The sequence below is a fragment of the Ascaphus truei genome, chromosome 1 (assembly GCF_040206685.1).
Source record: "Ascaphus truei isolate aAscTru1 chromosome 1, aAscTru1.hap1, whole genome shotgun sequence".
Taxonomy (NCBI): Eukaryota; Metazoa; Chordata; class Amphibia; order Anura; family Ascaphidae; genus Ascaphus; species Ascaphus truei.
Genome location: NC_134483.1, coordinates 76220771 through 76246719, shown reverse-complemented (window position 1 = coordinate 76246719; position 25949 = coordinate 76220771). Strand labels below are relative to the sequence as shown.

Here is a 25949-nt window from a genome sequence, read left to right as displayed (position 1 = left end):
AAGAGAGGAGGAGGAGGGTGTTATTTTATATTGCAGACACCTTACAATTCATACTGTTAAATTGCCCCCCAAGCCCATCCTCTTTTGAAATTCTAGTTGGCAAAATCTGCCTCCCCTTTACTAAGCCCATCTTGCTTGCTGGCATCTACCGCCCCCCTAAAGCCCCTCTACAATCCCAAGCTACCTAGCTATCTGAACAAGCTTCTCACCCCTACCACATGCAGCACTTATCACCTGAGATCAGACTCCAAATGACTGTTCATGGTCCCAAGGCTAACAAAGTATCCGGCCGCTCCTCCTTCTCTTACTGTGAACCCCAAAACTGGAACATTCTACCGGAGACTCTCACATCCACCACCAGTTTAAGTTCTTTCAAATCTAAGGCTGTCTCACATTTTAATCTGGTCTGTAATTGTTTCATACGCCCATAACATATATTTTCTTTAACTGTGCATGCAATGTCTTGTATATAATGTATACCCTGCTCATTTATGTAACTGTATTTGTAACCATGTATTATTTGTCTTAACTCTGTGCCCAGGACATACTTGAAAACGGGAGGTAACTCTCAATGTATTACTTCCTGGTAAAATATTTTATAAATAAATAAATAATGTACATGCCTTCTGGTTGCTGTTCAAAGCAATGTTCATGATGTGTAACCTGTAAACGGAAAATAAAAAATTTTAGTCAAAAAAAAAAAAAGGTATGTCCAGTTTTGCTTTTGATTTGCCCTGTATCGTTTGAGTGGTATTGCCTATAGGTATTCTCTTCTAGAATCTATGGTTATTGTGGTGCTAATTATTATGGCACACGTCAGGATAGAATGAGTCAATTGATCAGATCCAAAAGTTGACCAATTGCTGCCTGCATCTCTGTTATGACTTCAGATTTCTTCTGGACTTTTCCTTTGCCTAACCCCCTTAAATAACACTGCTGCCTGCATGTGTATGACCATGGACCTCTTCTGGATGTTGCCTAATCCCTTAAATTATACTGCTGCCTGCCTGTGAATGACCTCGGATTGGTTGTCTTTGCTCTGATTAAATCCTGTTTTCATTATCTTCCTTTCTGAGCCTCGGTCATTCCCCAGTGTTCTTAGATCTAGTACCTGATCCATGGGTTGGCCTTCTCAATAAACCTATCCCAGACATCCCTAGAAGTGAGCAAAATCTTACAACACATATACTGCCGGCTGCTAGATATTGTATTGTGGCACTTTGGAAACAAGGGGTCCCCACTCCGCAATTCGTTAAGAATAAGTTACCATAATATATGAGAAGATTATAGCCTTCCTTACTGATTCTCTTAGCAAATTCACTAAAATATGGGATCCGTGTAGAGATACAATGTGCTGACCCTATAATTTAGTCTCTGCCGCATTTTGCAAAACCACTTACAGTACCAGTACATAATAACACTAAGCATCATAAAAGGAGTCACAAATCCATGTTGTAACCAACTTTAAGACTTCATCCACATAGTGTGCTTTGCTTTAAGCGGTCGCTGATTACGTTTTCCTCGTCATCTTGCAAAGCTCCTTCCTTAAGTTCCCACTGTAAATGCAATGTGTGTGTTTTTTTAATTATTATTATTCCTCTTGATTTTATTTTTCCATTGTATTTTACTTTCCATGGAATATGTTACCATGTTTGCTCTCCTTTTTTTTTTTTACATTTCTTTTATTTATATACCCCCAAATGTTTCACAAATAAAGACCATGAATACAAACAATAAAGGGATGGAGTTACTTCTGGTTGCTGGTCACAATGCAATGTTCTCATCTTGACCTTCTGTTGATCAAAGCTTCTGAAGGTTCCATGGAGCATGACCTGCTTTGGTGACTCCCAACATCATTCAATCCCTGTAAAGTAAGCAAGCTGAAATAGGAGCATGGCAGTGAAGAGGTTTTTAACCTCTTCTTTCCAACGCTTTTTAAAAAAAAAATTTTAAGGGTAGGATTTTGGGCTGCCAGAAAATAAACCCTGTGTAGGGGTGATTGTCCGATATGCCATTAAAGTGTTTGCTAAGTCCAGGTCCTAATATGTAGAGTAGTAAATACCTGGCTCAATGCATGATTTAACCCCTTCACAACACAAACTGTTGCTTGCTCCTCTGGCTGCAAACAGGTTACATACTGTACTGTAAGCTTTATACAGGTGGTTACATTAAAGATGGATGCCGAAGCTATATTTTGCTTATGTATCATACCCGCCCCTATTTTAAGTGTACTCTTCTGATGAGAGAAGTGTTGGATGGCAAATTCTTTTTATTGTTACTGGGCATACAATGCTATTGATGTGCCATTACATAGAAGTGCTTCTGAACTTAAATGTGAGGGAGCAAAGTCATTTTAAACAAGTCACTATCTTAAAACGTTTGATGGAATAATCACGTTACATAAAAGAGAAGTCTAAGTTTGTCTGATAAAACAATAGTTATTAAACCAGTTTTATACAAACAGGAGAGAGAAAATGTATGTTTTTCTTTTCTTTCTTTTTTTTGCTAAGGTAACATTAAACTATAGGCAAGGAAAGTAAATAATATACAGGATATAAAATAAATAAAGTAATATATTATTTTGTTGCTACATAACAATACTTTTCTCTTTGCATTAAACTTGAACAACAATACATTGCAACCCATTGGCATTGAAGAGGTTAAAACAAAGTGTAAATCTGAGTGTGTGTGTGTGTATCCATAGAGATATAGAGGAGAGAGAGAGGGAGATATAGGGGAGAGAGAGAGAGATATAGGGGACATATATATATATATATATATATATATATATATATATATATATATATATATAGAGGGGGGAGAGAGAGATATAGGGGGGAGAGAGATATAGGGGAGAGAGAGAGAGATATAGGGGCGAAAGAGAGATATATAGGGGAGAGAGATAGGGGGGAGAGAGAGAGATATAGGGGGGAGAGAGATATATATAGGGGGGAGAGGGAGAGATATAGGGAGAGAGAGATATAGGGGGAGAGAGAGATATAGGGGGGAGAGAGAGATATAGGGGAGATATATATATAGGGGAGATATATATATATATATATATAGGAAATGACATGCAAATGAGCACACAGTGACACTTTTTATCTCATGCTCACATTACATTTTGAGCAAATGTCAGCAAGCCAGACTCACACTGATGATACCCATCAAGGTTGAAACATGTCTGTGAGTGGGTTAACTGACTTTGCATCTCCCAAGTCCTTGCTTAAAAGCTGTGTTTAAAGCAGCATGCATTGGCTAAGGGTTGCTCATGTAATGTGAGCATGAGATAAAAAGTGGCACTGTGTGCTCATTTGCATGTCATTTCCCAGAATCCCTTGCTACAGTGGAAGTGCTGTTTGCTGGGTGATAATAGTGAAAGACAGGGTTGCAGACCTGTCTAAAACATGCAAATGAATATACAGGAATATTTACAGTTGCTATATATGTATATGTATATATATATATATATATAGGGAGAGATATAGGGGATATATATTAAATATGGGAGAGAGAGAGATATAGGGGAGAGAGATATAGGGGAGATATATATATATGGGGGAGAGATAGTGGAGAGAGAGAGAGAGAGAGAGAGAGAGAGAGAGAGAGAGAGAGAGAGAGAGAGAGAGAGAGAGAGAAAGAGAGAGATAGGGGAGAGAGAGATAGGGGAGAGAGAGAGGTAGGGGAGAGAGAGAGAGATAGGGGAGATAGATATAGGGGAGAGAGAGAGATAGGAGTTACCCCTCTGATTATCCACAGGGAGTTAAGTATTACAGCATGCAAATGCTGGACAGACATCCTTACATGACTACACATTGTAAAAACATAGAGGACGTCGTTTATCAAAGTCTCTTGGCTACAGAATTGCAATAATACCACTGTACACACAGGACAGAGAAATAATTATGTTGATTTTAAAAAAAAAAATCCCAATTATTTACCTCAGTTTTCCAGTCAGGAGTATCTGCTAAACAACCCCCTGAGAGAACCCCAGTTTTGGTGCCTGTTTTTCACATATTATTTATATTTGTCACTAGTACAGAAGAAAATGCATGATGAAATTAGTATAGTGTCAGTGCCTCTAATGAGGATTTAGTTTTTTTAGATCTATAACTGGAGCACTGATAAGAGCACTCACTACAACATGAATGTGCAATAGAGGAGGCAATGTAACCTCACCAGCAGATGTGAAGCCAGTTAAGGATTAATGATCAAACAGCCAAAAAGGAGGACGATTTCAGAACATTCATCTCTTCAATGTCAGAGGTGACCATAACACATTGGGACATATTTACTAATCAGCGCTATACCATAAAACACCTTCTGCCTCTGGAAGACATGTTACAGACCATTCACTCATATTGTCTTCAGGCCAAAGGGGTTCAGGCTGCATTTTATTTCCAACCGGTGCCTGAAAACCCTCCAGTGGCAATGTATATGTTTATGTGATAACTAAATGTTAAATGATGAGGATATTACAATTATTACAGACTAATACGATTGCTGAGGTCCTTTTCCACGCATGCTGTACCACTTCTACTTGCCTCCTAAGGTTGTAAAGCTTGTTGGGAGTGTAGATGCCCTTTAGAGTCCAAGACTGGTTGGCAATTATTTTTATGTATTTTTTTGTTATGGTCGGCAAAGTTGCATTGCTCAAAAATGAGCTAATATCACACATTTCAGTGGTTTTCAATGAGTCTTTTTAGGGGATGAGGGGAGGAAAAAAATAATGGAAGTGAGAGAGAAAAATACAGAGAAACCGATTTAGTAGGGTACCTATTAACTTGCAAACGTCCCAAAACACTCCACAATACAAAAAGTTGAAAAATACCTGTGAAGAACAAAAGATACCTGGCAAATATGTTTTTAATTTTGATCATGTTTGCAGTGTATTCTACGAGTGCCAGTCCACTGGACATCATTAACTTTCTAGCGTCTAACAATCTGCAAAAGATATACAAATTTGTTTGTTTTTTACATCTGATGCAATTGTGTCCTGAAAAATGGTGCAATGCGTCAAAACACACTTTTTCAACACAATTGCCTGAGTACCGTGCATAGTCCCTCAAGTTTATCAAACGGGGTTTAGCATCAAATAAATATATTTTTGGGACTGTGAACCTAGCACATGCCACAGAATTTACATGCATTAGGCTGAGTCCCCGCTGGCGCTGAGCGCGCTCATGCTTGGAGAGTGCTCCAAGCATGAGCACCGGGTGTCCAGCATTTATGCGTGTGTGCAGGGGGGGGGGCATTGCGGGTAGTTGAGCACGCTGGAAAGGTAGATTTTTTTGTTTACCTAAGCGCCAGGTGAGCGTGTGTGCCCACATACGAGCGCGCACACAGCGTGAGTGGGGACTTACATGTATCTATATATGTAAGTAACCGTCGCAAGCGCCGCCCGCTCAGCACTAGAGGGGATGCAGCCTTAAGGGACCTATTCAATAAGCCTCAATAAGCACTTATTGGCCAAAATGCCTATTGCTATTCTGTAAGCCTCGATAAGTGGGTGATAAAGGCATAATTCGCCCAAATTTTCAGACGTCAAAAAAAGATTGCTGGGTGAGCGGCGGTAAGCCACTGAGCGGCAGGTTCTGAAACTCGTGCAATTCTAGTAGCCTTGATTAGCTTATTGAGGCTAACCGCGGCTCTAGACTGGCGAGTTTCTGGCGAGTTTCTGCCAAAATTCTCACGCCAGGAAAGTTGGTGTGAGGCTGGGGAGAACCTGCTGAGAGGCGACGAGAGAGGACTTAGAAAAAAAATGCATTTGTCCTGCATCAGATTCATGCTGGGAGTCTCCGGAGCCGATACCCATTAATATCAGCACCGGAGGCCCCCGGTATGAATCCCATGCAATAAAAATGCATTTACAATCAACTTTATTACCTTAGCAGCTAACCACTAAGGCAATGAGAGGGTTAACTACCTCTGCCATGTTTATTGTGGGTAGCGGGGTGGGTGAAGGTGGTATTTCACCGTTGGTGGGTGTTTAGGCCATGTGGGGGCTGCGGGTGGAGTTAACCCCTTCATTCCCTCAGAGGTTAATAGCGCTAAGGTAATGAAGGGGTTAACCCCTCCCGCTACCCACCCAGTAGGTATAAACACCCACCAAGGGCAAATGCCAACTTCATCCATCCTCGCTACCCACAATAAATATATTAAAACACAACAACCCTACTACCCACCTCCTCTACCCCCAACAACCCTCCTGCCCCCAAAACACATACACTACTGTAATGGGCAAAATGACTATTACAGAAGGAAACCACTAGGGAGGGAATCGGAGCACTGCGCTGGGATAAAGTACAGGAAACCGGCACACCAATGAATAAAAACTAATTTATTGTGTGACTGCGTGAGACACAAAAAAACAAGACAACTACCCACTCTGACGCATTTTGGGCTAAGCCCTTTGTCAAAGAGTATAACCCCACAAAAATGTTGACTTAAATACACAATTTACCTGATTGATGCCGTCCGTGGCCGGAAGTGACGCAAGCGGAACTAACTGAAAGTCTCGCGAGACTTACCGTGAAACCGGAATCTCAAGGAGACAAAACAAGTACATGTCACAGCGCCACCTGGCTTGGAGGACGGCAAACAATAAGATAGCACAATACCTAACATACACAAATATTCAGCACAGCGGCAATCCCATACAGTTAAAAAGACAAGAGTGATACCTGTCAAGTCACTCAATATAAGTGACAATGCTCTCATATAGTATGCAAAGATGACGAAAGGAAGTGGGGGAAAGGGGCCAAAACTGAATATACAAACAAACCATAATATATTAAACACTAGCTGAGAGCCCCGGCGTTGCCCGGGATGTTTGTGGTGTGGGGGTGGCATTTGGGTGAGGAGTGGTCCACGCGGCCCATGGCAGTGTGCAGTGGTACTGCTGCTGTGGCTGTACTGATGGTGATTGTATCGGTGTGCTGATTTGGGAGGGTTTGTTGCTGATGTGGGTGTGCCGATGGGGGAGGTGCGAAGGTGGCAATGTGTGGGTGCTGATGGTGTTGATGGGGGCTGGGAATGGTGGGGAGCCGAGAATGCCGATGTGCTGGGGGGGCATGGGATACCGGTGTGCTGATGTGGTGATGCTGGGGATAGTGTGTGTGTGTATACGTGTGTGTGTGTATACATGTGTGTATACATGTTTGTGTGTGTGTAAACATGTTTGTGTGTATACATTGTATGTGTGTGTGTGTGTGTGTGTGTATAAGTGTGTGTGTGTGTGTGTGTGTGTGTGTGTGTGTGTGTGTGTGTGTGTGTGTGTGTGTGTGTGTGTGTGTGTGTGTGTGTGTGTGTGTGTGTGTGTGTGTGTGTGTGTGTGTGTGTGTGTGTGTGTGTGTAAGTGTGTGTGTAAGTGTGTGTGTGTATACATGTGTGTGTGTATGTGTACGTGTGTGTGTATGTCTACGTGTGTGTGTGTACATTTGTGTGTGTATACATGTTTGTGTGTGTGTATACATGTGTGTGTGTATACACATGTGTGTGTATACACGTGTGTGTATACATTGTGTGTGTATACATTGTGTGTGTATACATTTGTGTGTGTGTATACATGTGTGTGTATACATGTGTGTGTGTATACATGTGTGTGTATACATGTATGTGTGTGTGTATACATGTGTGTGTATACATGTGTGTGTATACATGTGTGTGTATACATGTGTGTGTATACATGTGTGTGTATACATGTGTGTGTATACATGATGTGTATGTATACGTGTGTGTGTGTGTATGTCTACATGTGTGTGTGTATGACTCCATGTGTGTGTGTGTACGTGTACATGTGTGTGAGTATAGGTGTACATGTGTGTGTGTGTGTGTACGTGTCTACGTGTACGTGTGTGTGTCTACGTGCGTGTGAGTGTGTCTACGTGCGTGTGAGTGTGTCTACGTGCGTGTGAGTGTGTCTACGTGCGTGTGTGTGTCTACGTGCGTGTGTGTGTGTCTACGTGCGTGTGTGTGTCTACGTGTGTGTGTCTACGTGTGTGTGTGTCTACGTGTGTGTGCGTGTCTACGTGTGTGTGTCTACGTGTGTCTGCGTGTCTACGTGTGTCTGCGTGTCTACGTGTGCCTGCGTGTCTACGTGTGCCTGCGTGTCTACGTGTGCCTGCGTGTCTACGTGTGCCTGCGTGTATACGTGTGCCTGCGTGTATACGTGTGTCTGCGTGTATACGTGTGTCTGCGTGTATACGTGTGTCTGTGTGTATACGTGTGTCAACGTGTGCCTGTGTGTATGTATACGTGTGTGTACACGTGTGTGTACGTGTGTGTATACTTGTGTGTGTATACGTGTGTGTATACGTGTGTGTGTATACGTGTGCCTACGTGTGTGTGTGTGTGTGTATACGTGTGCCTACGTGTGTGTGTGTATACGTGTGTCTACGTGTGTGTGTACGTGTGTATACGTGTGTGTATACGTGTGTGTATATACGTGTGTGTGTGTGTATATACGTGTGTGTATACATGTGTATACTTGTGTCTGTGTTTATACGTGTGTCTGTGTGTATACGTGTGTCTGTGTGTATACGTGTGTCTGTGTGTATACGAGTGTCTGTGTGTATAGGTGTGTCTGTGTGTATACGTGTGTGTGTGTTTACGTGTGTCTGTGTGTATACGTGTGTCTGTATAGGTGTCTGTATAGGTGTGTGTGTGTGTGTGTGTCTACGTGTGTGTGTGTCTATGTGTGTGTGTGTGTGTGTGTGTGTCTACGTGTGTGTGTGTGTCTGTGTACGTGTGTGTGTCTGTGTACATGTGTGTGTGTGTGTGTGTGTGTGTGTGTGTGTGTGTGTGTGTGTGTGTGTGTGTGTGTGTGTGTGTGTGTGTGTGTGTGTGTGTGTGTGTGTGTGTGTGTGTGTGTATGTCTACGTGTGTGTGTGTGTATGTCTACATGTGTGTGTGTGCCTACATGTGTGTGTGTCTACATGTGTGTGTGTGTCTTATGTATAGAGATATATATAGTGTGTGTACGGAGGGATCAGGCTGGAGCTGAAGGAATGTGTGTGTGGGGTGGGGGGAGCTGCTTACCTTGCAGTCGGCAGCATCTTCCTCGTGCAGGCTGGGAGACGGACCCTGCAGTCATCTGGTACGGAGGAGCAGGGATCGGACGGGAGCCGGACAGAGGGCATGTGGAGGGGGGGGGAAGTTGCAGGGAGAGCAGCACAGGGCATGTGGAGGGGGGAGAGCAGCACGGGGCATGTGGAGGGGGGAGGGGGGAGAGCAGCACGGGGCATGTGGAGGGGGGGGGAGCTGCAGTGAGAGCAGCACGGGGCAAGTGGAGGGGGGAGGGGGGAGAGCAGCACGGGGCATGTGGAGGGGGGGAGAGCAGCACGGGGCATGTGGAGGGGGGGTGAGCAGCACGGGGCATGTGGAGGGGGGGTGAGCAGCACGGGGCATGTGGAGGGGGAGGGGGAGAGCAGCACGGGGCATGTGGAGGGGGAGGGGGGAGAGCAGCACGGGGCATGTGGAGGTGGGGTGAGCAGCACGGGGCATGTGGAGGTGGGGTGAGCAGCACGGGGCATGTGGAGGGGGGGAGCAGCACGGGGCATGTGGAGGGGGGGTGAGCAGCACGGGGCATGTGGAGGGGGGGTGAGCAGCACAGGGCATGTGGAGGGGGGGAGAGCAGCACGGGGCATGTGGAGGGGGTGTGAGCAGCACGGGGCATGTGGAGGGGGGGTGAGCAGCACGGGGCATGTGGAGGGGGGGATGCAGCACAGGGCATGTGTGGGGTCCATCCTGCAGGGCTGGCGGGAGCCCCCCCCCGCTGGCCTCCGCCTCGAGGTGAGGCGGTGCCGAGGAGCATTGCAGGCGGCGCCGGGTAGGCTGGGCTTTGCTGTGAGGGGGGTGGGAGAGGTGAGGCGGTGCCGGGGAGCGTGCGGTGAGGCCCGTGGGTATGCTGCCTCACCCATCCGGCCGCTGCCTCACCCATCCAGCCGCTGCCTCACCCATCCGGCCGCTGCCTCACCCATCCGGCCACTCCCACGTGGATGTGAGGCGGGAGGCAGCGTGTTGTGGCCCCCCCGCTGACTGTAGCGGCGCCGGGGTGTGAGCTTGGGGGGGAGGATGAGCTTGGGGGGGTGTTGTGTGTGTGTGTGTATGACACTGTGTGTCTTTTGGCCTGTCACTCCACCTCAGGCCAATGAGAGGTGTGCGGGGGTGGCCCAAGGGACCAATGAGATTGCCGCTAGGGACACAGGCCATGCAGACAAACATACAGTGCTTTCACAAATATATAGTAGATATAGAAAAATGTAAAGAAAAAAAGGGGAAAGATTATAGTTGATGGAGAGACATATAATCCTGCACATAGAAATTTAATCACAAATATATTAACCATTAACTGAATATACATCCTGCAGATATATATACATCTCTCCATAAAACCCAACATAGGAGTGTATACCCCATATATACTGTCCTGAGACCAATATAATAATATTATATAGCATGAGTTCACATAATAAAAGTTATTTCCTAGATGAAACTATATTGTATAAACCTGATCAAGGTTTTGTCATGACTAAACATCAATGAACTATATGACATATAGAAATATAAAAAATAAAAACCATAATATATATGAAAAAAATCTAATGACAACGTAAACAACAAACAATCAATACATGTCATCAAAAACCAGAAGAAAACATTCATACAAACAGCGAGGGATGAACACCATTGTCACTGGGATAAAAAATGCTTCAGTTCCCAATCGGTGTTCATCCCTCGCGGAGACAGTGATCCCAAAGAATGTATCCAGAACATCTCTCTGCGATTAAGGATATTTTCTCTATTTCCACCTCTGACAGATGCCCTGATGTACTCAAGGGCACTAAAGGAAAAATTATTTAAACTACCAGAGGGACATGCAGAGAAATGTCTTGAAACAGGGTACCTGTCATCCCTCTGTTTAATGGATCTCAGATGCTCAGGTATCCTTTGTTTTAGGGGACGTATAGTCCTCCCTATATACCTACTACCACAGCCGCATCTAAGCATGTATACAACATAATTAGAATTGCATGTAATCAAAGATCCAAATTTTAAGCTTTCCTTAGTATAAACATTTTTAATCTGCTTAAGTGGAGTTGCATACCTACACATGTTGCAATTTCCACATTTCTGGAACCCTCTAATTTTAGTAGTAACATTAATCTTGTTGTAAGTCTGCACCAAACAAGGTGATAGATAGTGTCCCAGGGTTTTAGCCCTTCGAAAGACAAATTTGGGTGGTGTCTTGATACATGTCTTAAGTTCCTCATCGAGTTTTAGTACATTCCAATGTTTTAAAATGATATTACGAACTTGTTGGGATTGTCTACTATAAGTAGATATGAATAGTGGTGTTGAATCCTTAGAGAACTCATTTCTAGTTTTTTTATTAGATTCTAACAGTTCTTTACGATCAACATGTAAAGCATGGGTATATGCCGAGTCTATGTTCAATTTACTATAGACCCTTGATAAAAATCTGTTCCTAATATCAACAGATCTATCAATAAAGGCTTGTTCTGTTGAACAGACTCTGCGTAAATGCAAAACCTGAATGGCCTGAGAAGAAGGTAAGGATGCGCTGGACACGGGTATAGCCGCAGCGCGGATCCTTACAAAAACACATTGATCTATGCCGAGATTTGCGAAAGGAGAGACGGCTCTCTCTGTGCAGCTCTCTCTGCAGCTAAAACAAATCGCCGGATTTGGCCTTTTGAGAGGCGATCATCACATCGACGGCTACTCGCCCGTTTTGGGAATTTTGCTATGACAGGTAATCGAGGCTTTCTGAATACCGTAATAACAATGCTCAAAAAACAGGCGGCGAAAACGGCCCGGCGATTTTATTATGAAGGCTTATAGAATAGGCATACCCTATGAATCCTTGCCCATAGCTTACAATGTAACCATGTGAGATTTCAATGCTTGTATAACTGCAAACTGTTATTGAAATGAAAGGTGTTATGACCATTAGTTTTCTTTCATATTTTTTTCCTTGTTATTTTAATGATACTTTTTAAACATTTCAACACTGTTCAAAATAAATGTTTTAGGGGGAAAAGGAAAATCATGCGATAAAGTCGTTTTGCAAAAACTAATTTATCTATATGTTTGTGATAGTCAATACACCTTTACAACATCTTGATTATAAAGTGTTTTGTTTATGGTTGCCGTATTTCATGGGTACACCTCCATATCCATGAATTATATGGACCAAACTCTACAGTTTTAGAGCAGCAACCTCGTGTGCTCATATATGTTTTTATTATAATTTTCTTATAGGATTAAGAAGGATCTCCTGGACTATATATTTCACAAGCATAACCTTCTCTTCTGAAGGTATGAAGTTTCAAATGTTTCCTCTTCTTATGTCTAAAGAAAATGTAAAAAAAAAAAAAAATACCAGCAACTTCACTATGGATGATCCAATTACTAGACAATGGATGACGCATGAATTTCAAGCCTCAGGAGTATGACAATACACAGACATCACATCTCCCTGCCAGAGGAGAAGAAGAATCTCTACGTTTTGCAAGAAAGTGCGCATGGGTAAATAGTGCCGCAGAGGGTTTGCTTGGATATTCATATTCCCAAATTTGTGCTGAAAAGGCAATTGCTGAATCTTACACCTTGTGCGGTATAGCTGGAACCTTTATCTAGGGGGGAACCTCCCTATGCAGTACAGCAGGGCCCCGCTCATACAGCGGTTTCCGTTCCAGGCCGCTGCTGTAAAGCGGAAATCGCCATAAACCGGGGCCCTACTGTACTGTATTGTACCTGTCAAAACAGAAATGCATAGCTGTAAACCAACTGTTTCGCTGACAAATGTCATCTGACTAGGAATTGCGCACGCACTAAAACTGTTGTTTAGTGACAGCCGGATACTTTGCTGCTGTGCACTTCATGACGAAAATCCCCAGAAAAACAGAACAGGTGCAGAACCTAATGAATATGGGTATACATTGGGAAAGGCTGTATGAGCGGAACGCAATAAACCGGAGCGCTGTGAAGCGGGGCCCTAATGTACTGATTGTTTCTCAAATTGTTGCTTGGAGCTCCTGTCAACATTCTTGGGGATTTGTATGGTGCTGCTGCTTGGTGAGAACCCAGAGTGCAGGAATGAGAAAACAAGAGGAGAGAGCTGTGGATTGAGCTGCGGACATGTGGAATGCTGCTTGTGGAAAGGCAGAGAGAAGCTCCCTGCACTGTGACCCCACAAGATCATAAACACATTGGGGGACTGCCTCTAGCAGAAACAAAAATAACCCTTCTAGAGATTTCAGGTCAAGTGCTGCCACTCACCTTCCAGCACCAGAAAACACCTTATAGTCCAGGGCTCTTCAACTTGTTCTCCAAAGAGGGCAGATCAGAAAACATTTTGAAGTAGAGGGGCCACAAGCATATTTTCATATCATTTTAGACACATTTAAAAACTTGAAAATTATGACATTTCAACATTTCTGACGGACTTCTTCCGGATTAGGACATTTATTTTGGCTGACATTGCGTAGGACATTCTTTTTGGCTGATACTGCGGTACTTTGGTTTGAACACTGGCATCTGGTAACAATTGTTTGGGGGCTTTCACACAGGCAATCCATTAAAAGGAAGTACTACGATGGCCTAGAACCGTTGGGAACGGGCCTGAAGACGGCACTATTCCCGAAATTTTGCTCCCATTTATTTAACTTTTATTTTTGTTATTTATTTATTTATTTATAAAATATTTTACCAGGAAGTAATACATTGAGAGTTACCTCTCGTTTTCAAGTATGTCCTGGGCACAGAGAAAAACAAATAATACATGGTTACAAGTACAGTTACATAAATGAACAAGGTATACATTATATACAAGACATTGCATTCACACTTAAAGAAAATATATATTATGAGCGTATGAAACAGTTACAGACCAGGTTAAAATGTGAGACAGCCTTAGATTTGAAAGAACTTAAACTGGTGGTGGATGTGAGGGTCTCTGGTAGGTTGTTTCAGTTTTGGCGTGCACGGAAGGAGAAGGAGGAACGTCCGGATACTTTGTTGAGCCTTGGGACCATGAATAGTCTTTTGGAGTCTGATCTCAGGTGATAGGTGCTGCATGTGGTAGGGGCGAGGAGCTTGTTCAGATAGCTGGGTAGCTTGCCCAGAAAGTATTTGAGGGTGAGACAGGAAAGGTGAACTTTGCGCCTAGACTCTAGTGATGACCAATCTAGTTCTTTGAGCATTTCACAGTGATGTGTGTTGTAGTTGCATTGGAGAACAAAAACGACAAATTGAATTGTAGAGGGTGTCAAGTTTGCTAAGGTGGGTTTGAGGTGCCGAGCCATATACTATGTCTCCATAGTCAATAATTGGCATTAGCATCTGCTGTGCAATACACTTTCTGACCAGGAGACTTAGGGAGGATTTGTTCCTGTAAAGTACCCCTAGTTTGGCATAGGTCTTGGTTGTCAGGGTATCAATGTGCATCCCGAATGTTAAGTGGGAGTCAAACCATAAGCCCAGGTATTTAAAACTAGTGACAGGTGTTAGGGTGGTGTTAGCGTTGGTTCTAATCAGTAGCTCAGTCACTGGAAGCTTTACAAATTTAGTCTTGGTCCCAAATACCATTGTTACAGTCTTGTCAGTTTTTAAAAACAGTTTGTTTTGGGAAATCCAGTTTTCGAGTCTCAAAAAGTCAGACTGAAGTATGTGTTGAAGGTCAGAGAGGCTACGGCTGTGTGCATATGGGATTGTGTCATCTGCATACATGTGTATTGAGGCTTCCTTACAAGCTGTGGGAAGATCATTAATGAACACTGAGAAGAGTAGGGACCCCAGAACAGAGCCTTGCGGGACACCACAGGTGATATCCAGGGGGTTGGAGTTAGAGCCTGAGATGGACACATGTTGGGATCTTCCTGATAGGTAGGACTGAAACCAGTTTAAAGCATGTTTCCCTATTCCAGAGCTCTGGAGTTTGTTAAGCAGGATAACATGATCAACTGTGTCAAAAGCCTTTGCAAAATCTAGGAATACTGCACCAGTGAGTTGTCCCCGTTCCATTCCACACTGGATTTCATTGCAAACTTTTAGCAGGGTAGTTACGGTGGAGTGTTTGAGACGAAACCCAGACTGGAATTGGCTAGGGAAATTTGTCTTGGTGTAGAAATCGCTTAATTGGGAGTGGACACATTTTTCCATAACTTTGGATAGAATTGGGAGAAGTGAGATTGGCCTGTAGTTTGAGACAGTGTTTTTGTCCCCACTTTTGAAGATTGGGACAACTCTGGCAGTTTTCCAGGTCTTAGGGATATGGCCTGCAGACAGGATAAAGTTGACTATCGACGCAATTGGTTTGGCAATGGCTGGGGCACCAAGTCGTAGGAACCTAGATTGTAGTAAATCGGGTCCACATTGGCTGCTTAGTTTTAGTTTGAGGAGCGATTGTGTAATCTCCTCTTCAGATACTGGGCTAAATTGAAAATTGTGGGCAGTGTTGGGAGGGGGTGGGACTGTAGGGATACTCCCAGGATGAGATTCATGTTTGGGGTTTGTGCTGCGTTTCGCTAATAAGTTAGTGGCACACCCCACAAAGTAATCATTGAATGCATTTGCAATGTCAGTGGGGTTTGTCAGAGTAATATCCCCCTTAGTGATATTACTTGGTTGTTGATGGTTAGGAGGCTGGAATATATTGTTGATAACCTTCCAGAAGTTAGCTGGGTTTGATGTATTTTGGTGGAGATTGTCAGAGTAATATTGTGCTTTTGCATGCCTTGTTTGCCTTGTGCACATGTTCCGCATGCATCTGTAGTGATTGAGATCCTTGGTAGTGCCAGTTACTTTGTAGCTTTTCCACAAGGCATCCCTGAACTGGTAGAGTGCTATAAGGTCAGGTGTAACCCATGGAAGGTGGGCCCCCCGTACCCTTATTTTGCGTGGTGGAGCATGGGTATCGCAGAGTTTTAAGAACTCGGATTGGAAATAGTCGAGCGCAGAATCAGGGTCGGGAATTAAATCGATTCTGTGCCATGGGCAGTTGGTAAGGTCATCCAGAAACTGTTGTGGGTTAAAGTTTTTAAATGTTCTAGTGAGGAGAACTTTAGGGCTTGAATGGGGTGGTTTAATTTTCCGTACACAGTACACTATTGCATGGTCACTGAAAATATCAGGAAGGATGCCAGAGGATTGGATTCTGCTGGGGTTTGAGGAGAGAATCCAGTCTAGCAAGGAATGGTTATGCGATTTCAGGTTTATCTGTGTGGGTTGGGAAATGAGTTGTGATAGGTTAAGTGACTTGAGTTGTATCTGGATTTTGTGGTTTTTAGGGTCAAGCCAATTGAAGTTGAAATCCCCTAGAACTAGCAGCTCACTCTTCTCATTCAGAGAGGAAATGGAGCCAAGAAATTGGGTGATATCAGTCAAGGATTGTAGAGGGGCTTTAGGGGGGCGGTAGATGCCCGCAAGCAAGATGGGCTTAGAAAAGGGGAGGCAGATTTTGCCAACTAGAGTTTCAAAAGGACTTGGTGGGCAATTTAACAGTGTAAATTGTAAGGTGTCTGTTATTGATCCACCCCCTTCAACCTCCCACCCTTCTCCCTATTTTTTTTTTTTTTTATTCCTCCCCATCTGCCTTTTTATTTTTTTCCATTTATTTGGTTTGCCTACCCCAGTGTGACCCACCTACTCCATTTACCAGTACCATTTTTTGTCTTTTTTTTGCCAAGTCCTACAGCCATTATATTGAGCCAAGCTAAGCATTCTTTGCATTAACCTTCACCTATTCGTAGCCTGATTTTTGTCTTTGAGCTCACTTATCTGTATATGTGTATTCACTCTGTATGGTGTCGTTTATACCTTATTTCAGGAAAATATCTTTTTGATTTACCTACCCTCTTTGTTTCTCTTTTTAAGTGTGCGGGTCCCCTGCTTCTATATTTTGTCTATACATATTAATGGTTTAAGGTTCTCTTTGGGTTCCCTGCACCTTAGCATTACTTTGCTACCTCTCTTGGGTGTGCTGATTCCCACCACTGTATTATTATATTTCTAATATCTGTACCATATATATTTATATTACTTTAACTTACAATTGAGTGTCAGTGTGAACACCTGGACTTGGCTGCACAAGCAGCTGGTATGAAACTAGCAGGAGCAGAGTCAAAGGGCCACATCAAGGACTTTCGCAGGCCTGCATTTGGCCTCCAGTTGAAGAGCCATGTTATAGTCCATTCTCTAAAACAGGGGTATGCAAACTGGGGGGTGTGAGATTTTCCAGAGGAGGGGTGCGGGCGGTTGCAGAGGTACCACTCAGTTTCCCAAGGCATTTAAATTAAATGCCAGGGGACCGCGCACGGCCTCTGTAACTTCCCTTTTCTATGGCAACGCATCGTCATTGAAATGTAATGTCACATGATCCCGCGGCATTGACACTGGAGCCAAGGTAAGGGGAGGCACGAGCAGGGGAGGACAGCATGCAGTGGGGCGAAAGGGAAAAGTTTGCGCATCCCTGCTCTAAAGTATACTGCAGTGAAATATATTAAAGAACTGAACTAGGATTGTATGTATCATTTTATTTATATAGTGCCAACAATGTATGCAGCGCTGTATAATATTATAATAGGAGGTAATTAATGCATATTACAAACAATGCGATAAAGTCTGTAGTGGGATTCAGCCGGGTCACACAGATTCGTGCGAACCTGTTCCTAGAATTTCCCAAGTTTGCCGAACCGGTCCTTAAATCTGCACTCTTGGGGGGCCCGCTCCCTCCCCCCTCCCCATAGAGACAGGCAGGGGGAGATGGAATGCAGGGGGAGATGTAAAGCGGCGGCAGGGAGGGCAGAGATATGATGATAAAGGGGACTCAAGAAGATCTAATGAAGATGAGGGGGACTGGGGGAGATCTAATGATGATGAGGGGTACTGGGGAAGATCTAATGATGATGAGGGGGACTGGGGGAGATCTAATGATGATGAGGGGGCTGAGGAAGAGCTGATGACGATGAGGGAGACTGGGGGAGATCTAATGATGATGATGAGGGGAGCTGAGGGAGGTCTAATGATGATGATGATGAGGGGGACTGGGGGAAATCTAATGATATGATGAGGGGTCATGGGGAAGATCTGATGATGATGAGGGGGACTGGGGGAGATCTAAAGTTGATTAGGGGGAATGGGGGAGATCTGATGATGGTCAGGGGGACTGGGGGAAATCTGATGATGATGAGACGGGAGATCTAATGATGATGACGAGGGAACTGGGGGAGAAATGATGATGATGAGGAGGGGGAGAAGCTGATGGGGATGATGATGAGGGGGAGAAGATGATGGTGATGAGGGGGAGAGCTGAGATCTGATGATGAGAGAGAGGATCAGGGAAAGGATGGGGAGAGGGAGAACAAAAATTGCAGTTAGGATTATTTTATATTACTATGCTGGTTTATTTAAAGTGTATGGTGAATTTTACACAACTTTTGAGAAAAAAGCCCAATAGTATTTTTCACTATGAAAGGGCGGTAAGGTGAGAGAGAACCAGTTGTTAAAATGTCTTAATCCCACCACTGGATTAAGTGCAACAGGTAAATAGCAACATAAGGCTAAAGGGGACCCTGCCCCAAAGAGCTTACAATCTAAGTGTTATGATAAGAGGCTTACAGACACACTAGGAGTTATAAGTACATTATTAGAAGTGCAAACAGGGGAGGTCAAATGAATCTGGAGTTTGTAGCAGAGGCATAAAACCTCTAATGAGGTGCTTGGTGAATACTGAGTGAAAGAGTGTTCCATAGGTAGGGAGAGATTAATGAAAAAGGTTAAAGACGGAGAGGGCTGAAGAAGTAAAAGGTACAAAGATGAAACCACATTGGGTAAAGCGTAAGAGACGAGTAGGTGTGTAACAAAAGGTTAAAATTGAGATATATGGAGGTGTAGAGGAGTATAGAGCCTTAAAAGCGAGGAGAATTTTGTAGTTTGTACGGAAATTACCGTATTTGCCCGATTTAAAGAGCGACCCCAAAAATAAGGTGACCCTCTAATTTTAGCAGCAGATGGAAAGAAAACAGTTTACAAACACCCATACATACAGACAGACACACACACTGTGTCTCTCTCGGGAGCCTATTATACAGTAGTAGCTTTGATAAGTGACCTATCGAGCATTTTGAGCACTTCTCGAACGAGTTTGCAAGTGTAGCTATTCAGAAAGTTTGGAAAACATGCCAAACTCGCCTGAGAAGTGCTTCTTCACGATCGTTCTCGCTCCCACACAGACAAGACTTGTATATTTTTTAAATATGAAGCAATTCTAGTAGCTCCGAGAATCACATCACGGCTGCAACTCGCAGGTTCTGATCTTACCACCTCAAGGGTGGTGAGATGGGAACCGCAATGTGACTGAACAAAAAATGTATTTTTACAGCATTTGATTGAAGCCGCGAGTCTCCAGAGCTTACACACATTAATATCAGCTCTGGAGACCCCCTGCTTCCATCCTATGTAATAAAAATACATTTAAACGCAGATTCATTACTTTAGTGCAGGAGTGTGCAAACTATTGGCGCTGCGCCCCCCCCCCCCGCCTGCTCCCCCTGGTGCTCACGCCCCCCCCCCCCCCACCTTGTTTTCCGGAGTCAAATGAAGCAGCGGGGTCATGTGACATTACGCCGGGACCCCGCGGCGCCATTTGACACCGCGCTGCCATGGCGACGCGTCACCACGCTTCTGAATCCCGGTAAGTTCAGAGTTGCAGAGGCCTCATGCGATCACCCGGCATTAAATTAAATGCCTTGGGGAAGAGCGCGGGGCCTCTGCAACTGCCCGCACACGCCTGCCTTAGTGGATAATCGCTAAGGTAATGAAGGGGTTAAATACCAGTGCCCTGTTTATTGGGGATAGAGGGGGTTGGGTGCAGGTGGTGTTTGGACTGTGGTTGCTGTTTATGCCTACTGGGAGGGTTGCATGAGGAGTTAACTCCTTCATTACCTTAGTGGTTACTACTGCTAAGGTAATGAAGGGGTTAACCCCTCCTGCTACAAACCCGGTATGCATAAACACCCATCACTGGCCAAATACCACCTTCACACACCCCCTCTACTCCCAATAACATTGAAATACAATACAAACACCAATACTAGCCAATACACCCATTGATTGCCAGTGTGGTTACCTATGCCCTCAATGGGAGAAAAGATAACCCCAACAGCAAAGATAACCCCCAACCCCAGTAGCAACCCTACTACTTATCCCCTCTACCCCCAACAACCTCCCCCACCCCCAGCCCTAGCACATATAGTAGAGTAATGGCCAAAATCCCTATTATCCAGATCTGGATAATAGCTCATTTACCCATTCAAAATAAAACATTATCTAGCCAGCATAAAGTAAATTCAAGTTGTCCTTACCCCTGCCAGGATGAAGGCTAACCTCGTCCTCATCACCGTCCTCCACGTCTTCTGTGGGCAGCAAAATTAAAATAAAAAAAATAACTACTGGCCACTAACCCTTTCATTACCTTAGCGGTTAGTAACCGCTATAGTAATTAAGGGGTTAACCTCCCCCCCCCCCCGATACCCACCCAGGAGGCCTAACCACCCTCCCCAGGGCAACTATCCTCACCCCACCCCCTCTACCCCTATCACCACACATACAAATGGGCAAAGCACTTGTAGCCAAAAATGGCTAATAGCACATTTGCCCATTTGTTTGCAAAACAAAAGAAATACACAATAAAATAAAATTGGCATAACAGTACACTTGCCAATAAAGCCATTGATTGTTACTGTTGTAAACCATACCCACAATATGGGCATGGTTTTCCACAATGACAATGAATGTGCAACCTAAAAAAAAACATAACAAAAAATAAAATACATTACAATTAAATAAAAACAAGCATTTGCCAAACAATGCATTGCTAGTCAATGTGCTTATCTATACCCTGAAAGGGGCACAGATAAACACTTTGGCAGTCAATGGGCATCCTTAAAAAATAAATACACAATTAAATAAAATACAATAAATGTGTTTCTTAAACCTCGTCATCCTACTGCTGCATCAACTCTTGACCTCCGACGCAATGCTCAACTGCCTGATGCGCAGAAGTCCATGATGCTCTGTTGATTGGAGAGGAAGCCGCGGTGTGTAGTCTTCCTTTCTTTTCTAACTTCTTTTCTTCTTTCTTCTCCCCTTATAGTCCAATTGGTCCAGTTGATGTTGATCCGACAGCTTCTTGGGCTCACATTAGACGGGACATGCCTTATTTAAGGCCTGTGATGTCACATTTGACTGTCAAATGGTACACCCCCAATCCAATTGGTTGGTGTCCCATGTGACAGCGTCCATTTTTATAAGGATGTGATGACATCTTAAAGGGCGGGAAGCCAGCCAATCAGGCAGTATATGCTTCCCTTCCTTTAAAATGACGTCACTTCAGAAAAAAAATTGAAGCCAACACATTGTACATCAACCAATCGGTTGTGACATCTGTGACATGCTGTGACGTCTTCAAAAAGGGAGGGAGGCATGCTACCTGACTATCTTTCCTCCCTTTTTGATGACGTAATATCACTTTATATCGATCTGCATTGTTTAAATGTCCTGGTCACATGACGCGGGAGAATTTAAATATGCCAGGGGATATTGGCACCCCATACCGGGCCCTGTAACTCGGGAATCAGAAGTCCCCAAGCCTGAAATGAATGCGGTTCTGCTCCAGAGACCCCTGTTTCAATACTGAGTTATTAAAATAAAATAAAAACAGTGCAATCGCCAGTAAGAGCTGTGCAGGGAGATACAGCTCTCTCAGTGCAGCTCTTACAGACTGCAGGCAGATCGCAGTGAGATAAAGACACTGCTATCCCGAGCAGTATTGGCATTTTCCTACCTCACGGTTTCTGACTTGCGATAACTCTTTCTGAATACCATGATAACAAAAATGTCAGACCGTGAGGTAGGGTCATGCCAAACCATTCGATTTGGCAGTGATTTTATCGAAGCAACTAGAATAAGTCTTTCTCTCTGTGTCTGTTTCTGTCTGTCTCAGTGTCTATCTCCCTGTCTGTCTCTATCTCTCTCTGTTTGAGTTTCGTGCCACAAGCAACATGGCTGCTTTAGGCCCCCAAGGTGGAGCTTGCTCCATTTTACCCTCCTACCTCATAAATCTGACGGTTGGCTCGCAAAGTGTGTGTTGCCCAATTATAAGGCGAGTATGTACTTTTCAACTTAACTTTATTAAAAAAAAACAAATAATTGGGCAAAACCGGTAATAGGAAGCCAGCAGAGAGAGTTGAAGAGGGTGGAAGCAGATAAGCACCTTGTAGAGCAGGAGATGATTCGGCAGCAGCATTTTTAATGAACTGTAACAGAGATAGATGTGAGGCAGGGAGGCCAGATTAAAGAATGTTACAGTAATCAATGCAAGAGAGAACAAGGGAATGCATTAGTGTTTTAGTGCTACTGTAGAGGAACATAGGAAGAGGCCTATTGTAGCAATGTTGCAAAGGAAAGAGGCAATATTTAGTTACATTGTTTATATGTGACTAGAAGGAGAAGTTGAATGTAAATGTGCATGCTTGCAAGACTGGGTAGATAGTAGTGTTATTGACTGTAATGGAGAATGGAGCAATGGAACCTGGTTTGGGAAGGAATATGAGACGTTCTGTTTTAGCTATGTTAAGCTTAAGGTGATGAGGGGCAATACAGGCAGAGATTGCTGATGGACTGTAATTTTTAACTAGACTAAGGGTGTAAAGTCAAGTGTAGTTAAAAACAGTTGAGTATCATTGGCATAGAGGTGAATCCAAAGGAGTCAAAGAGGTCACCCAGTGAGAAGGTATATAGAGAGAAGAGTAAGGGACCTAAAACTAAGCCTTGAAGTAAATCTACCAAGAGTTCCATAGAGGTTGAGGAGAAGTTGAGATAAGAAATACAGAAGGAACGGTGAGGAGGCAGTGTTCGCCAGTAACTGCTGCGTGCGATTTGTCAAAGGAGTCTCCCATACTGATCGGATGATCTAAAGGGAGCTCAGCTAACCAGGAGCTGTTACTCGATCTGTCATACAGTAGCAGTAAGCTGTATATTTATACACCATTACTATGTTTGCATACCTTTTATCTCTCATCTAGTACTGATCCTTTAGAGACCAGCTCTGAAAACAGAGCTGGTGTTGGGTCAGTACAGTTGACTACACAGATACTAATCACCTTTTGGATTTCTGTAACGCAACCATAGTATCTGCAGACTTGTTTTCCACCTGAGGGGATTCTGAACAGACTCTACACTGAGTTTTTGCCTGTTCAGTCCTACTTGTGCATTAAGTGTGTGTATCTAGTATTTTTAACTTCCACATTTAGTTGGAGTGGGACCAATTGTTGAGATCCCTTTAACTCAGCTTCACTTCACTTAGGGTTTATCATATACCCAGTGGAACTGAGCTAGACTGTTTAGACCCTGTTATTTAGGTAATTTACATCTTTAGCAATTTGTCTTCACATCACTATGTCATATCTACATGTGGCTTGGACCCGCATTATCTAGTCAGATACTTTGCCATTCAGCACATTGGCAGTCCTGGCTAGGGTCCACCTCTTCATGTCAGTTTGCTATATATTTTTATCTCAGAGTCTATATACTAGTACACACTAATACAGTAGAGTTCTTTAGCGGCACCCTGGTTCGCACTGAACAGTGGTCTATCACACCCACCTGTTCATACTGCAGTACACAATCTAGTGTTTAAGTGCAGTTTATTTGAGTTTGATCCAGAACACCAGATTAAGTGTTCATACTTATAGGACCGGAGCGTTTAATTATCGTTTTAATACCCACTATTTTAATTTGGATAATAAAGTATAAGTTTTAACGTGTCCATCATATCACCCTTCAGGTGTTCAGAGTGCCCATTCTAGGTTTCTGCTCTTTGTTCGTTTGATTACTGATACCTACCTAGGGAGCACCTACACCAACTACCTTCAGACAGCTGCGGGGGTTCCCCTATTTGTCTATATGGTCAACAGTATGGAAAGTTGTGGAGAGGTGAAGAAGAATCCAAATGGAATAGTTTCCTTGATATCTGTCAATATGGAGGTCATTAGCTACCTTGGTGAGTACGGTTTCTCTAGAGTATGCTGTGCAGAATCCTGATTGGAGGGTCAAGTAGGTTATGGTTATTAAGAAAGTGAAGAATATGTCAAGAGAAAACACATTCCAGAAGTTTAGAAGTGTAACACCCCTTCCCACCCCTAAGGGAAACTGCAGGCATTATGCGCTATGATGCTACCTGTTAGGCGTACAAGGGGCCTAAGCTTCCGCTCCTGGGGAGCCTGGGATGAATGGGTGCAGCGCCTCCACACGTGAGGATCCCAGCGTAGGCAGGATGGCTCCTCACGGGAACCGGTATATCTTACCGGTATACCCCAAATAATCACACTCACAACAGGGTATACAATACTCCTTTACTACAGCATGGTCCCGTAGTATACCCCAAAGATAATAATATGTAACACAATAATAATAACGACAATAACAATATGGGGCTTGTTCCCCACAATACGTAGAGTGCCCGGAGCACCTAGAACCCAGTGTCCATCAGAGCCTCCCTGGTGCTAAATATATATGTGAGGGCAGTGCTACCCTCCCCTGTGTATCATTGGTGCACGTCTACCTTCCTGGTACAGGCCTGTAACCAGGAGATGCTCCCAAGGAATATGGGGGTTGGGTCCCATGCCGCCGGGTCTCCGACACCAAGCCCCTCACGCCTCACCTCCGGGCCGCTACGTGGTGCTGCCTCCTGCCGGAGTAACTCACTCACAGTCTGCTGTCCTGCTTCACTGGACTATCTCACTATAGGAGTAATCCCTATGCTGTGAGAGTCCCTCCAATACTCAGCTACAGTGAGGGACTGCCTAGGGCCTATTGGTAAGGTTCTGGCCTAGTCCAGGAAGCTTGACTAGCTCCCTGGACACTATCTCCTCCTTCCACGTCTCAGGTTCAACTGCCAAACATATCTCAGAACTCTGGGACCTGCAACTGTCATTCACGGAACATTGAGGAAATCCTGGTCTGCCGTCCCTTCCGGCAGCGCCAAACGCAACATGGCCACCACGCTACACACAATCCCTGGTACACACGCGGCGCCAACTGCAAAATGGCCGCCACAACTTCCCCCGATCCTCCCGAGCCACGGAACCGGCTTCCTACAGAGGTAAGGGAAGTGCCCTGCTACTCTAGCAAAAGGCAAGAGGGAGACAAGGGCGATAGTTAGAAAGGTCAATGGGGACTTGGGTGTTATTACTAAAAATAGATCTGACAATAGCTTGTTTAAAAAAGACATGGAAATGTACCAGAGCAAAGAGATGAGTTAAAGATGTTAGTGAAGATGGGGACCAATGTTTAAGTGAGAGGTTTCAGGAGATCGAAGGTAATGGGGCTGATACAGCATGTGACGGAGTTTGAGGAGAGCAGCAGGAGAGATACTTCTTCCTCTGTAACTGGATTTTAACCCATTTCCCGTAAGAGAGGCTGTAAAGCTGTCCCAGCCATTCTAAGGCATTTCAGCATTATATGGCCATGTAGGGCTTAAAGAGGAAGCCTGAAACGTCAGGTTTCAAATCCTACAACCTAAATCAAAAGAGCTACTGTACATTTGTCTGGGAGATGTTTAACCAGGTAGCAAGCCCAGTGTGTTTCAGACTCTTCAGCGATCAAGCAGTTAATGTCCTATCCCAGGAATAAAGCTCTCCTGTTTCTGCTGTTTGGTTTCCATGTGCCTGACATTATTCTGCTCTTCCAAAGCTTTGCTGAATCAGCTCAGGGAGAAGCTGTGTTTACTTTCACTCATGGACAGAGGGGTTGCCTGAGGAAAGACTAGACTGACTCAGCAAAAAACCTGACTCCTCTGAACTCAGCCTCTGGCAGAGACATTACAACAACAATACAGATAAAGTGAATGCTTTTTAAAGCTTTCA

General features: G+C 44.0%; 1 long non-coding RNA gene across 1 annotated transcript; it reads right to left on the bottom strand.

Annotated features, from left to right (window-relative positions):
* Positions 1–203: 203 nt before the first annotated feature.
* Positions 204–24964, bottom strand: LOC142469145 (uncharacterized). The gene is made up of 3 exons (XR_012788970.1): positions 24746–24964; positions 1752–1864; positions 204–663 (listed from the first exon to the last, which is right to left on the bottom strand). It is a non-coding gene; the product is annotated as an uncharacterized LOC142469145 (long non-coding RNA).
* Positions 24965–25949: the final 985 nt, after the last annotated feature.